Here is a 15,076-nt window from a genome sequence, read left to right as displayed (position 1 = left end):
CAGAATGTCAGGTTATACAGCACGATGTGTGAAGTACAAGTCCAAGGAGGTTCTGATCAAGATTTATAACCCACTGGTGAGGCCAGATCTGGAGTACTGTGTGCAGTTTTGGTCTCCAGGCTACAAAAAGGACATAGCAGCACTAGAAAATGTCCAGAGGAGAACAACTAGGCTGATTCCAGGGCTACAGGGGATGAATTATGAGGAAAGATTAAAACAGCTGAGCCTTTCAGTTTAAGCAAAAGAAGATTAAGAGGTGACATGATTGAAGTGTTTAAAATTATGAAGGGAATTAATACAGTGGATAGAGAATGTTATTTTAAAATGAGTTCATCAAAAACACGGGGAACACAGTTGGAAACTTATCAAGAGTAAATTTCGCGCAAACATTAGGAAGTTTTTCTTTACACAAAGAATGATAGACACTTGGAATAAGCTACTAAGTAGTGTGATTTTTTTTTTGTAAGAATTAAATGGATAGGACTAATGAGCTTAGTTGGGCTGAATGGCCTGTTCTCATCTAGGTTGTTCTAATATTCTAATGTTCTAAAAAGTCTGCAAGTTTACAGTTATGTATAAACAGGCAAACTGATGATCATCATATACTGTACAGTACAAAAGTGCTAAGGTCAAGTACAGGGAAGTGACAAATTATATAACAAGCTAGTAAAATCTCTTGCACAATATTGTGTGTGGTTTTAGTTTCTGTGGCTCTTGAAGCTGGTACAAAGAGCAGCAAGTAGTGATGAGCAAAACAGGCAAGTTTCAATTCGCATGCAGTTTCACAAAACTTACACTAGCATTAATTTTTGTAGGCAATTTCATGTTTATGAAATGCAAAACTCACGATAGGGAGTAGTATTTCTTGTTTGTCTTTTTAATCCTTAAAAAAATCTTTAGATAGATAGATAGATAATAAAGTATCTATCTATCTATCTATCTATCTATCTAAAGATTTTTTTAAGGATTAAAAAGACAAACAAGAAATACTACTCCCTATCGCCTCATTCATATGTCTCTGTTGTTTTGTACAGCTGCGTAAACCATGTAATCCTAAACCACATCAGAAAAATCAAGGACCATGGGAGAGTGCAGGATTTTTTTTTTATTTTGACATGTTGCATATTTTCCACAAAGACACACTAAAATGCACAGTCTTGTACATTACTGTGTTTCTTTCACAGGAAAACTCAGTACATGGAAAGGTCCCTCTGCCAAAAACCCCTCTCCACTATTACCTTACAATTACTTTCACCTAGCTGAGGATATGCACAATTCGGTTAATTTTTTTTCACTACAAATCTTTATTTAAATTATAAATCATAGGCAAACACATGAGGAATTAATCCATGAAAATGCTATCAAATTGGGAATAAATGGCTTTCTTCTTGTGTGAAAAATTCAAATTTCGCTAGAAGTGAAAAACCATTTATTTGATTATTTTTAGGGAAACAAAACAGTTTTTTGCTGCAGATTCAATTTTACACTAATCATTTAGTTCATCCCTAGCAGCAAATCCTTCATGGTGAAAGAGAAATGTCTTAATCCAACAGATCAAAACAACTGAATCTGTGTATTCTTGAGTAGAGTAGTATGCAGGATTTTGTCCAAGGTTTCAAAAATCTGAAGGAAACTGACAAAGTAAATCGTTCAGACGGTAAATTGCAAGTGACGCTGTACGTTGAAATCTGAAATGAAATGAAAATGAAAAATTAAATTAAAAAAAAAATTACACAAATGGTTATGGAAGTGTAAAACATGTTACCCAGTCATATCTTGAGGCTTTCATGTTGTGTTTACCATTCACAAATGCCTTATATTTAAGGGAACAAAATGCCAATAATTATTCGACAATGTGGTTAAATCTTTTGTCAAAATCATAACAGTTCAATAATCAGATAAATGATCTTCAGCTTTAATATTTGGAAATTATTCCATTCTGTATTAATTAACCACTTTATTTGGTACACCAGCCTTATAGCGTTTCAACCATGAATTCTTGAGGACATGGGAAGAAAAAAGATATTTAAAGAGCAGCACAAGGATGTTAGCCTGTGTCAACCCAATGTGTCTAAAATCAGTAATAAATCAGCCAAAGGCACATCTCTATTCTCCATTCCAAAGATAAATTAAGGTACTTCAGTCTATTGGTTGGGAAGGTCACTGCACTGAATTGAATACTCTGTCACATTCCATGGAATATTTATTCCATGACTTTCCTAACCTATTGCTTTGCTGCATTATCCTGCTGAAACGGGCCATTTTCGAGATGGTTACACTGTTGCCAAAAAGGTTGCACCTCATTGACAATGTTCCATCTTGTAGCATTCACAAATTCCACTACTGTATCAAATGTCCCAGTGTACGCCAAGAAAAAAGCACCATAAACCATCACTTCACCACCACCACTAGCTTCTTCTGAGTGTTATGCAGAGCAGATGGAAAGTACAGGGACCTTTGTTGTGTGAGTTCATAACCAAGAGTTCTAATCAATCTTTTCAACAAAACAGAAAGAGGAAACTCTAAATCATAGTTGAAGTTCATGCCAAATGGTCTTTAACCAGAATATACATGTAAGGTAAACCATTGTTATCCAAATCTCAGGTGACAAGGAAAATTCATGATGACCTTTTATGCCATCATAGTGATATGTCACATTTCACATGTTATGAAACATGGTATCATAGTGAGTAACTGCACCACCTGTGAAAACTACAAGCTACTTGAAAACAACATTAAATCAAAAAAGTAATGCTGAAAATGAATTAAACAACCCCCAAAACTAAAGTTTTGATTTCCACAAAAATCATCCCAGAAAATGAAATTTTAAAATGAAGGATAATTTTCAAGAAAGGAGCACCAAATGCTCTACGGCTCCAAATGGTCGTTGATGGGCACTGAGTGTCTGACATGCCATCCGTTGATGCCGCCCCATAGGAACAGGAAACCATCCATTGATGCAAAGCACAATGTAAACTGGATCAATATGGTCACAAACATTCATGAAAAATAAATAAAATGTGGAGTAGTTAAAAAATTGTTAAAAACTCCAAAACTGCACCAAATGACTAGAGTTCATATTACCTGAATTATTACCATCTGACAGAAGTATCCATAATGTCAACAGTGTTTAAACATATCCTGGGGTTCCATTATCTTGAATTAGGAAAAAGCAGGATTCGTCAGACAAGGAAAGTTTTTGCCAATCCTCAAAGTGTCTGGTGTTTGTACTCCTTAGTTGTCTGCCATCACACCATTTTCTCTCCTCAGAACCCCTGTCCAGCACCACCACCTCTGCTGGGTATTAAACTCGGGTGAGTTTGTCAGCTGTCATACTCCATTCTGGGACTAGAAATCACTGGGGTTATGCTCTGCTGTGATTCTTTCAGCAGCGCTGTTGCTCTTATCCAAAGGTTGACTGATTGGCCTCTGTCTGCCACTTGCTTAAACTGTGTGGCTATAAGTTAGGCATTTTTTTGGGGGATTTTGGCATGTTCTCAATAGACCATGACACTCTTGTACATGAAAACATTAAGCACTATGATGTCTCCTTCAATACACCAAGCTTTAGTCATGTTCTTTCTCACTCTGAACTGCAAACAAATATGACACATTGGCACCTGCCAACCTGTTTTAAACGTCTGCAAGTAAGACACTGTCACTCATTTAAATGTGATGGGCAAGTACACTTAATAAAGTAGCCACTCCGTGTATATTAGTATATTAATAACGTTAGGAATATAAAAACAGGTATTTAAAAGTTATTACCTGACCTTAACAAAACTCTATTAAAAATGCAGGATTTTTCTCTTTTCCTATCTTAAGTATTATGATAATGTCACAGTTGGAATTACACTCACACACATGAGATCTAGGTGAGGGTCTTATAGAAAAACGGGTTTCAATTGTCCTTCTTTGTTCAGTTTAATTATTTTTATTGGGTACACATTTTGATGCACCATTTACTTTTTAAACGTTCAGGTCATGGAGCATTGTGCTTGTCGCTGAAATAATGATCTGAGGATAAGGCTGCACTATAGCTTGTTATCATGACACATTTTCAGACCCAATTTCTGCCGCACATATCCAATGTGTAATGTGGCTAAGTGCTCACCTTAATAAAATGCAAAATAAGTTCTTCCAAGGTAAGAGTGTTGAATTGTGAGAATTAAATGCGTAATTTTAGCTCCTATTATTCTTCTGTTTAATGTGTTTTTTCATCAAAGGGCAATCATTGACCCTTTAAATCGAACAAAATGAAAAGACAATTTGATTTTTTTTTTTCTGCAGCAAGGGGACCTCAATCTGTGCACTGTGTTTCTGGCCTCAAAAAGTCTAAATCTGTCTCTGGTTAATGTTAATATATGTTTCTGATTAAACTTCATCAGCTGTTTATCAGCTGTTAATATGTAGCTTATTATACCCACTGAAAGTGTCTTTAAGAGGAGGAAGTTCAGGAAAAAGTGAACAATGATTTCATTACATTAAGCAAATCACTCCAGTCTCCTCTAAACCGATATACAATTTGCTCTCCCTGTTGTTAACATATTATACTGCACCCATTCTTTGGTCATACAAGTTTGAGGTGGGCAGCTACCCAATGACAGCCTCCACTATACAGCTTCCTTTATAATCCTTTTGCCATTAAGTCATTCTGCCTTTTAGAGCATTGCATTTAGCATTTTTTCCATTGACAGGTATATACAGCATGTATATTATTCCAAATGCAGTACATACAGAGAGTTCAAATTCCATACCTGGTCTGGGTGGAGTGTGCATATTATCCCATGTCCGAGCATGGCTGTTTTTCTGGGTCATTCCAGGTTCCACCAACATCCCAAAGGCTTGACTCTATGAGAGTGTGAGTGTTACGATTATGGAAACAATTTTTTTTTTTACTATTGAAATTTTTTTTTTAAATACACAAAGTGTGCTTTTCCAAAGCTCTGCATATCAGGGATTCAGATTCTATGCTTATTTTCATCAAATATTCCTTCTTTGCAAAGTCCACCTTTTGGTTAAATAATTTTTTTATATTTTTTTTCTTTGGGAACAGCCATTTTGGTGAACTGTTGAAATGTAACAACACAATATCCCATTACTAGGGGGGTTGTACCTGAAGTCGTGTCACACAGCATCATCAGCAAAAACCTATAAAAGTCAGCGTCATGGACAATAGTTTGTCCAAGATTTTGGATTGGCTCTGGAAATGAATTGTGGTGAGTGGTAGTTCCTGAAATTCTCTTAGATTGTGTTGACCAGTGAAATTTGACAAAACATTTTTTGCAGTGGTGGGTTTGTGAAATGTCTGCTGGTCAGACATGTTTTGGAGTGACCTGAAGAATGACATGAAATCAAAAAGAGGTTAAACCAGTAAATAAGGGGAAAACACCTGTCAACACCAAAATGAGGGGCAAGAAGGAAAGTCAAGGATGTAAGTAAAGATCGATACACAAATAATCTATCAGTTGTCTGTTGACCTTTTTCACAAACATTTTCTTAAAAATTCACTGTGCAGCCAGCTTAGACAAACGTTTTTCTTCCCGGATACCCAAGATAGCATGACATCATGGAGCTGTAGTCACCAATGCTGAATGAGACAGCCCCCCCAAGTATATAACGCTAATCCTAACCATTGGCGGTCAACTGGTATACCATCTGAAATGCTTCTTTTGATATGGCTTTAATAAGAAGTGTTTTACCCTGAGCTAAAAATTAGTGAAAGACTTGAGAATGCATTTAAACACAAACACACAAGTTAATTTGAAATGTTGTGTGTGCGTTTGTGCCTTAAGGGTACGGTTTTCTTTGTGACCTGTATGTAATATGTGAGCCTACCCCTTTGATAGCAATGCTTGGAGTGCTGTTCAGCTGATGCAAATAGGAAGGAATGAAGAATCCACATCATGTTTTGTGCCTATTTGGTAGCAGCAACAGTACATGAGAAAAAGTGTCTTTTTGGTTCAAGAAGGGTTAAAATCCTGTTAGCAAATCTATGAATTTAAGCTACCCATTGCTGTTGCCACTGTCAGCAAGCGATTTTACTGTTCGGATATTTAATTCTCTTGATTTTATTTCAGGGAGGAATTGTTGCACAGTGGTTAGCAATGCTGCTTCACAGCTCCAGACACGTTTTTGGCCATGATAATCAGTCCAGAATAGTTGGCAGATACCTCCCTAGCCCTCAGAGACCCTTGAAAGACCACTGCACCATTATAATCCACTCAGAACCAACTCAGTTTCTTCTTTCCCATTTTGCCGAAATTCACAAATGTTTCCTTATTTTCACTGCTCTCAAGGCAAAGCTAATTCAGCTGCATTCACTCACCACTACTGACTAGTGGTGGGGTAGTGTTACACGACTATATTCAATTTTCCCTTAAACCAGTACACTACTTACAAGACTGATTAAGACAAGCAGTCACCCAACCAGTATAACTTTTTAATTTTGTCATCAGTAGTAAATTAGCCTAAAGATGTTTGAACTCTAGAGAAGAGCTGCTGTTTTCACCTAATCAGGACACATCGTTCCACTATTTTCCAGGAAAAATTCATGGCAATAAATTTGGAGGTGCTGATTCTCATTTTAGCCCTGCTATCTACTGGTTCCCCAATTAAAAGTGTTTTCTGCCCTATCCCCTGTGCTGCTGGGATAGACTCCAGCCAATCCCTAATTATTTAAGCAGGTTGGAGAAAATTATGCTATGTTGTGGATCTCATCTCAGCTTATACTCGATCTGGAAATGTTGTGGTTCACTATGATGATCCCAGCCTGATAGGGCCCAAGGGCCAGAGCATAGATTTGATTTCACTTCTAACAGGAGGCACACACTTGATGTAGTCCAACAGTCACGCCAAATGATCTCAGCTCAGCACCCAGGATATAAACATAGCTTTCATTTTGGAAACAGCATGCAGCTCTTGTATTAGAGGCTTGTACTCCTGAAGTACTTCTCACATAACATCTGATAGCCCAGACTGTTAAACTCATTTGCAGTTTTGCTGAGCTCTAAAAGGGCATACATGACCCGGGACAGAAACCACACTGATACTGTAAATCCCAGTGACACAGAAGGATACATTGGCTCAAGCCTTCTGACATAGCTTTTCCATGAAGGCTGTAATTGGAATTCATTTTTTTTTTGTTTCTTTTTTGAAAAGGGAACGTTACTGCAGTGACCAAACTTAGGTGTCCATAAAACCACACTGTTTTCTGTTCCCATCATTGTGTTAGGCCATTGTACTCAACTCAGTCCCATGAATTTTCTCTAGTACTGTCTTTAAACAGATTTTGAAAAATCTCTTTCTTTTAAATGAGTGTTTCATTCAAACCCATTCATTTTTCAATCAGTTTTCATTCTTATTAGAGAGTGCCTGTTGTGGGTGCAAAAACACATGAGACAGTATTATGAAGCAGTCCATAATTCCCTTTTCTAAAGTAAAAAATGAACAATAATAATAAAATAAGTAATTTGCAGTCCTGGGATCACCTTCTCAACACAACTAACAACTCTGCATTTCTCAAGTTTTCAAAATGAAATGAAGAACATCTTCTGCTGACATTACTTAACCCATGAGGCTTGACTTCCTGACCTCTCCATTGTGGACTTCAGCAATTATCTCAATCTGTGCCTTGTTGACTACCATTGTAATTTTTGCATTTATTTATAGGCCAATGACTGGATGTTTAGACTTTTATTTATCTTCTAAGTACATATTATTGGCAAGTTCCTTTGAATACAAGCATTTGCAAAGTAAAGTGAAAATAGAAATATATTAACAGGTAATGAAACTAAAATTTTTCTTTCACAATCTGTGTTTTTTCCTATAAAAATCAGGCATTGTTTTGCTCTGTTTTGAAGACATTGGAAGCCGCACTCCTGTCTGAGTGAATCTGGGTGTGAATAATTACCATCCAATGTGTTATTTCTGCTTTACAAATGGATAGTTCTATTGAGACTGCACAAAATGTGTCTGTAGATCGCTTCTTGGCTGTCGACTCTAGTATTTCCACTACCATGTTAAACAATTATTGGCTGAGGTAAATTGGGCAGGTGTTATATTTTCTGCTGGAAAGATGTATTGATGTGAATCTCCAGCATTGAGTTGTCTCTCACCATGTTTCCAACAAACCACCAAAGCTCCTGTGTTTCCACTCAATAGACCATGATAAATTAGTCATTCACAAAAAGGAAAATGAACCGAAAACAACTGTCAGAGTGTCACACATCTAAATTCAGGAACACGGATTAGAAAAAGAAAAGGTAATACTTTTTACACTCACAGAGGAGGCAGTCTGTGTGCCACATTATTAAATTATATTTCAATAACAGTGTTACAGGTAAATTAAAAAGAAATTAAGCTACGTCAATTAATGTGCTGTTAATAATGCAAAATTAAAATCCTGGGTTTATCTATCTATCTATCTATCTATCTATCTATCTATCTATCTATCTATCTATCTATCTATCTATCTAATGCAGTGCATATCTAATGTAATGAATTATTATTATTATTATATGTAATGTATCTATTGTAATGTATACCTAATATATAGTTTTTCATATCCATGTATAGTAGCTATTTAGACACAGCAAGATATTATTTATCTATATATCTCAAATTCAAATAATTTTACTAATTTGATAATAAATGAGGTTGCCAAAGCACTAAAATGGAATAAACAGTTTATGTATAGCAAGATAAATACATATATACACTCTCAAATCTGCTTAATGGATAAATAATAAATTACATTATTCACACTGCTTCTCAATTAAAGTAACCAGTTCCCAGGTAGGACAGGTTGGCCCCAAGTGTTGAGCAAGGTGCCCACATGTATGCCCAGTGGGTAGAAAAACAAATGAAAGATCATCACCTAGGTGTAGATCCTACAGCTTAGTCGGAGTATTGTTAGTATCCTTCCTCTACTGTTTTTTTAAAAGAAGTGTCCACATTTCCATTGCAGGCAGGCCCACTAAATAAGCTGGGCAGGAATAGAGAATGTATTGCACTTTGGTGCCAGCAATTAGACACAATGCTGATCATCACTGGAGAAATGTTTTTCTGTTTAAAATCAAAACCAGATGAAATTTGTTAAGCTGTTGGTTCTTTTGTTGCCACCAGTATTCAAAGTGATTTTGTGATTGCAACTAAAAACAGCCATGGTATGATTTCCTAATTGGATTTATAATAGGAGACAGCCAACAGCACAAGCCACAGTTATTATACATGCAGGCCTATTCATGGAATTAGCAAAAATAAGAAAGAACAAGAGGTAAAATAAATTGTAATTAAAAACACAGACAGAGACATCTAAAGCATAGAGAGTCCAAAAGCTAATTTTGAGGCCATAATGAACATTCAAGACTGAGCAAAAGGTAAGTGGAAATTTCCACAGCTTAAATAATATACACAATCAGCTATGGATTTCTAGTGTTTACTAGAACTCTGTGCAAAGCTATTGCATATCAATGGAAACCACCAGAAAAATGAGCAATAATGCTATCTATTAATGGCACTATGAGGTAATGACCCTTGCCATCAGAGAGAAACCAATCAGGGTTCTTCTCCTTTCCATTTAAAGTCTACACACATAGAGGCTGTCTGTGAGCTCACCACTATAAGCTTATCTAGTTGAGAAATCTGAAAACTCCTCTAGCTCATATGAGCAAGCAGGCCCCTAACTTACTGCAACTGGGAGTGTATCGTATCACACAGCAGCAGTCTCTCAACCTTACCACCCCCAAAAATTACCCAAAACTTTGGTTTAAAAGACCATCCTCAGACAAAGAGAGCAGTTTCAGACATTTGGACTTCAGACTTTAGGTTAGTAAGGTCCTTTAGGAAACAGAGTAAACAGAGTAGATGCCCACAGTTTTGTGGAAAATGACTAAAACAAAAATGATCTGGTACAAGAGATGACAATTGCTGGTGAATAGCACCACAAATTACCTTTAGCATTGTTCACCTTGCCACCCAGGTCTTTGGTGGTGACTCACATTGCCAACTACTTTGTCCCTTTGTCCACTCATGCATGCCATCCAACTCTGCCTCACTCTGCTCACCCGAGTTCAGAGAGGTGAGGTGAACCAGCCATGCATTAGGGCTGATGCGGCTTTAGTAGCCAAGAGACATGATTGAAAGCTCTCAAAATGCTGTGTGTTCTTTCCCACCTACACTGTCCACGGAGCTGCTTTTTATAGCCAACTTCTCCAGGTATCCTCACTCGCTCAGGCAGGCCTCAGCCACCTGAAGAGCACTTCCCTCTCAGATCTAGACCCAGGGGTGCTACAATATACATAGTACAGATGGAACATATAAGCTGTCATTATTATTTTGTACATAATTTATGATGTCTATCTCAGCAAAAATCTGACAGTTTTGTTATGTTTTATTATTAGTGAATGCTGAACAATCAGTACTGTTTTTCAGGGGCATCATCATTGTCATAGCACCTCTGATGAAGGAAGTGAACCTACACTTTGTTTTAGAAGACCACCTTCAGACAGAGTTTGTGAAGTTTCAGGTCATTGTTAAGTCACCACTGAGTCTGTCTTCTGTATCTGTCTTAGCCCAGCTCTGTACCTTTAAAATCCTCAGTTTTATCACATAACAAAAAAGAATCCAAAGAATTCATGAATAATTTTGATATATCCATCCATCCATTATCCAACCTGCTATATTCTAACTACAGGGTTACGGGGGTCTGCTGGAGCCAATCCCAGCGCGCAAGGCAGGAAACAAACCTCAGGCAGGGCACCAGCCCACCGCAGGGTGCACACACACACCCTAGGGACAATTTAGAATCGCCAATGCACCTAACCTGCATGTCTTTGGACTGTGGGAGGAAACCGGAGAACCCGGAGGAAACCCACAGAGACACGGGGAGAACATGCAAACTCCACACAGGGAGGACCTGGGAAGCGAACCCGGGTCTCCTAAGTGTGAGGCAGCGGCACTACCGCTGCACCACCGTGATGCCCATTTTGATATATATATAACAAAAAATATAAAATTTAACAAAATTAAAAATATATATATATATATATATATACTGTATATATATTTTTATTTAGTTTTTTATTTTTATTTTAACATACTTTATTAATCCCTGAGGGAAAATTGTCTTTTCACATGACTTTTAGAGTTCAGAGCGCAGGGTCATTAATTGTACAGCACCACTGGAACAATTTTCAGGTTTATTGCCTTGCTCAAGGCCCAGTGGAGTAGGATCCCTTTTGGCAGTAATGGGGTTTAAACCAGCAACCTTCCAGATATCAGAGGAGATATCTTAGTCTCAGAGCAACCATTCCACCCTACTGTTATTTTAATTTTGAAAATAGTTTTGATATTATCAATAAAGTCACTTTTTAATTTATACATATGCTTATTATTCATTATTAAAACATTCCTAAAAATCAAAAACCTTTACCTATTATTTATAGTATTTTGTAGATTTTAGTATTAACTTTTAAATTCTGCTGTGTCCTCATGTAATTTTCAAATTTCCAATAAAAAATGCTGATTCCTGCAATGTTTATGCTAATGTCTATTACATTATGTGTTATTGGAATTATTCTAAATGACTAGATATTTTGCATCATTCATATGCCTTATGTTTCCGAATTCAATTCTGTGCTGTTCATTGGCTCAAACAGTGCAGCAAGGTATGGCATAAGAAGTAGGGTTAAATGTACAGATGTCAGAACAGATGCACATATGCTGCAGGCAAAGACAGATCAAATGTATATTTGAACTCAGCATTCCAATCAAATGTGTTATAATTAGATCTGCGTAAATAGACATGTGATAAACTCGTATTTGCCCACAAACAGTTAAGATGTTTACAGGCTATTTGGAATGATAAATTACATGATAAACCAGCGGTCCTTTTTTTATGCCCGTGTATTCTACTGGTAGATAAGAGATTTCAGCAATAGACCATTTTTTTATCGACTTCTTTCCCAAGTGAAATGTACAGAAAATATTTAGCATTAATTAAATAAACTAACAGTAGCAAAGTTTGACATACTTGAAAGGGTCATGCAAACATTTCCCTACTATTATTCTATAATTAAGTCATTAAGAAAGTAATTATGCTTGAGTTACCACTAAAGTGTGAAGATCTTATGTGCAAGGATTCTTTTTTTTTTTTTTTTTTCATTTTAAATAAGGTTTTCATAGGTGTAAAATCGATAGAAGCATTGTCTTCTAATTAGTCAAGGATCACATATGAATAATGACACGTACATTTCATGAACAATCATTGCATTTTCTTCCGGCACCTAAAGACGCTCAAGTAAGTGGCAATCAGATTGTATTCTGATAAAGCCTTATGAATATGAAGCACCAAAGCCAAATACATTTTACATTTTCTAAATCCTAAAGTAACTAAATCCTTACCTCAATATCATGTTACCTGCTCCTTTTGTCTGTTTAACAGTCTCTTAAATGAGCTCTTGCACTTGAATTATTTGCAAATATTTTCACATGAAATATAAAAAGGGCTTCAATGAGAAAATGAAACAATGAATTGTAGGCTGTTTGAAAGATGGGAAATTCTTATATTCTCATGAAAGCAATTAAGAACTCTCCTGGTACAGTTGCTTTCTGTGCAGCTAATCTGGAGCATAATAGATTTTGATTTTTTTTTTTTTTTTTTTGTTACCCCTTATTAGGGGCAAGCTACCATGTAAAACCCATCTGCCTATCTCTTTAAGAAGATTGGTAATTGAATAAGGACATCTTCCAGACCTTTAGATTTTGCTTGATAGGTACTCAGTAACTGTGTAAGTCAGTAAATCCAAATATTCCCGAAATCTACAGCAGCAGCAGCACACATGAGTGTACGACTCTCGTTGTCAAACATGTCGCTACAAAAGCGTAACATTATAATGGTGACTTACAATTTTAGACCTGCTTTCATTTAGCGATTATAGCAGATGCTTCGAAGTGCCAATCACTAGGTAACTGGCATGTGCAGATATGAGTTATGAGAATCAGCCATGTGATTCCAAAATAAATAATTAGAGAATTGGCTTGAGAAGGAAGTGTGAACAGAGATGTTATTATTTACGCCAGATTAAGGGCACTGTGCAACTGCTGGGCTGCCATCTCTGCTGGGAACTGGTGTCAATTTTATTGTTATTCTTATTTTAATAATCTGCAAATGAATTATTATTGAACTGTGCAGTTAGTCAATAATTAAATATAATTAATTACCTTTTGCATAACTCTGTTGTTCTCATGTCACATTGTTGCAACATCGGTTTGCAGAAAAAGGAAATGAACAACTCAAAGAAACAACCAAAATAGAATATGGATATGCATAGTTTATTTGACCATGTTTGCTATGTACTCATATAAAAGGCAGGCACCGCATTTTGAATATCCATGCAATTTATCCAAATGTAAGAGAATTTGTCATACTATATTTAAATGTGCAATTAACTGTGATGCACTGGTTTTTAAGACATAAAAATAAAACATTTTCTCATATGTGAGTTTAACCATATATTTGTTTTCTTCCTATTATTTTCAAGTCAGCAACATGGAGTTTCTCAGACATATCTGCCAGGCAAGAGGAAAAAAGGAAGGCCTAAGAGGACGTTGATGGATGCGGTGAGAGAGGACATGCAGGTGATGGGTGTGACAGAGCAAGATGCAGAGGACAGAAAGATATGGAAGAAGATGATCTGCTGTGGCAACCCCTGAGGGGAGCAGCCAAAAGAAGACGATACAGTACTTAGACAGCATCCACCATTTAGGCGTTCCAACATTTTTATGATCATGGATATGGAAATCAGAAACCCACCCAGGAGGAGGTGCCAGTCTACTACAGACTCCACTCATGGCCAGAATCATACTCACTTTTACTGGGACAGTTAGGAATATCCTGTCTTACGAAGTCCATTTTAGGACATCATCATTTTTTACTTCTCCACTCAACAAACATCAGTAATATTCTATATCATGTATCAGTAGTTCTTTAAAACCTTGTCATTTATTCACTACTCTAGTTGTTAAATAATGTGATGATTGGAAAAGTGAAAAATGACAATATCCTAAAATGGACACTATAGCTACGTTCTACATAGTAACTCGTACATGTAGTGTCATACAGCTGTCTCTGATTTTGCAAACTTGTAAGTAAATCCAAATAGAAGATACATGATAAGGTGTAATACTGATGTTAGGTGATTGGAGAAGTGAAAAATGATGATGTCCTAAAATGGACATCATAATGTCTAGTCACAGTGAAACAGGACTTTCCACAGGAGACTTATTTAAATATAGGATGATACGTGCCCGGTGCTACAAATGTGTTGCTGCCTTTAGACTTTTAAATTACTAGCTGCTCTGAACAGCTTCACCCAGAAGAGTGAAAAAGTGTATGTAACAAACATCAGATAAACAAAAAGCAGATATGAAACTTAAGACCTCTTCATCAGAGTAGACACACATGTATTTTTGTAATATTATTTAGCATCTAGTACTTCTGACCTTATTTAACCCTTCTGAAAAATTTAGTGTGAAATTATGATTTAAAGAAATAAAAGCAATTTTGTAGTAAAGAACAATTCGTAGAACAGTAATAATAATTATCTCAATAGTTCAGTAATAGTTTTGAAATGTTATATTGTGTATAGAATGCACCACAGTTTTAACATACAAATCAATTGTTGAATGGCAAATGGGGGTCAAGCAGCACACACAGCCAGATCCCCACGAAGTGTCCGCAGCCTCCCACTCCCGCTGTCTCAAAAGACTTTTGCTACCCCATCTCAAGCACAGATCCCTCACAACTGTATCATTTTGCTTGCTTATTGTTTGCTCTAAACAAAAGTTGAATTCAACGATTTTAGTTTGTCATAAACTGAGCATTCAGAAAAGAAGGAACTGTTTAAGAGTTATTGAGTGTCAATCTTAAAAATTATGTTCTTTTTCAACACATTTAAATAGTTAAAAACTTTGTAAAAACTATTGTGGTCAACATAAACACCAGAAATTGCTGTTATTTTCTTACACAATTGTTTCTACTCTTTGTGAAGTAAAAATCCTGGCAATAACAAGT

Source organism: Erpetoichthys calabaricus, chromosome 11 (genome assembly GCF_900747795.2).
Source record: "Erpetoichthys calabaricus chromosome 11, fErpCal1.3, whole genome shotgun sequence".
NCBI lineage: Eukaryota > Metazoa > Chordata > Cladistia > Polypteriformes > Polypteridae > Erpetoichthys > Erpetoichthys calabaricus.
Note: the sequence above shows the minus strand (reverse complement) of the source record.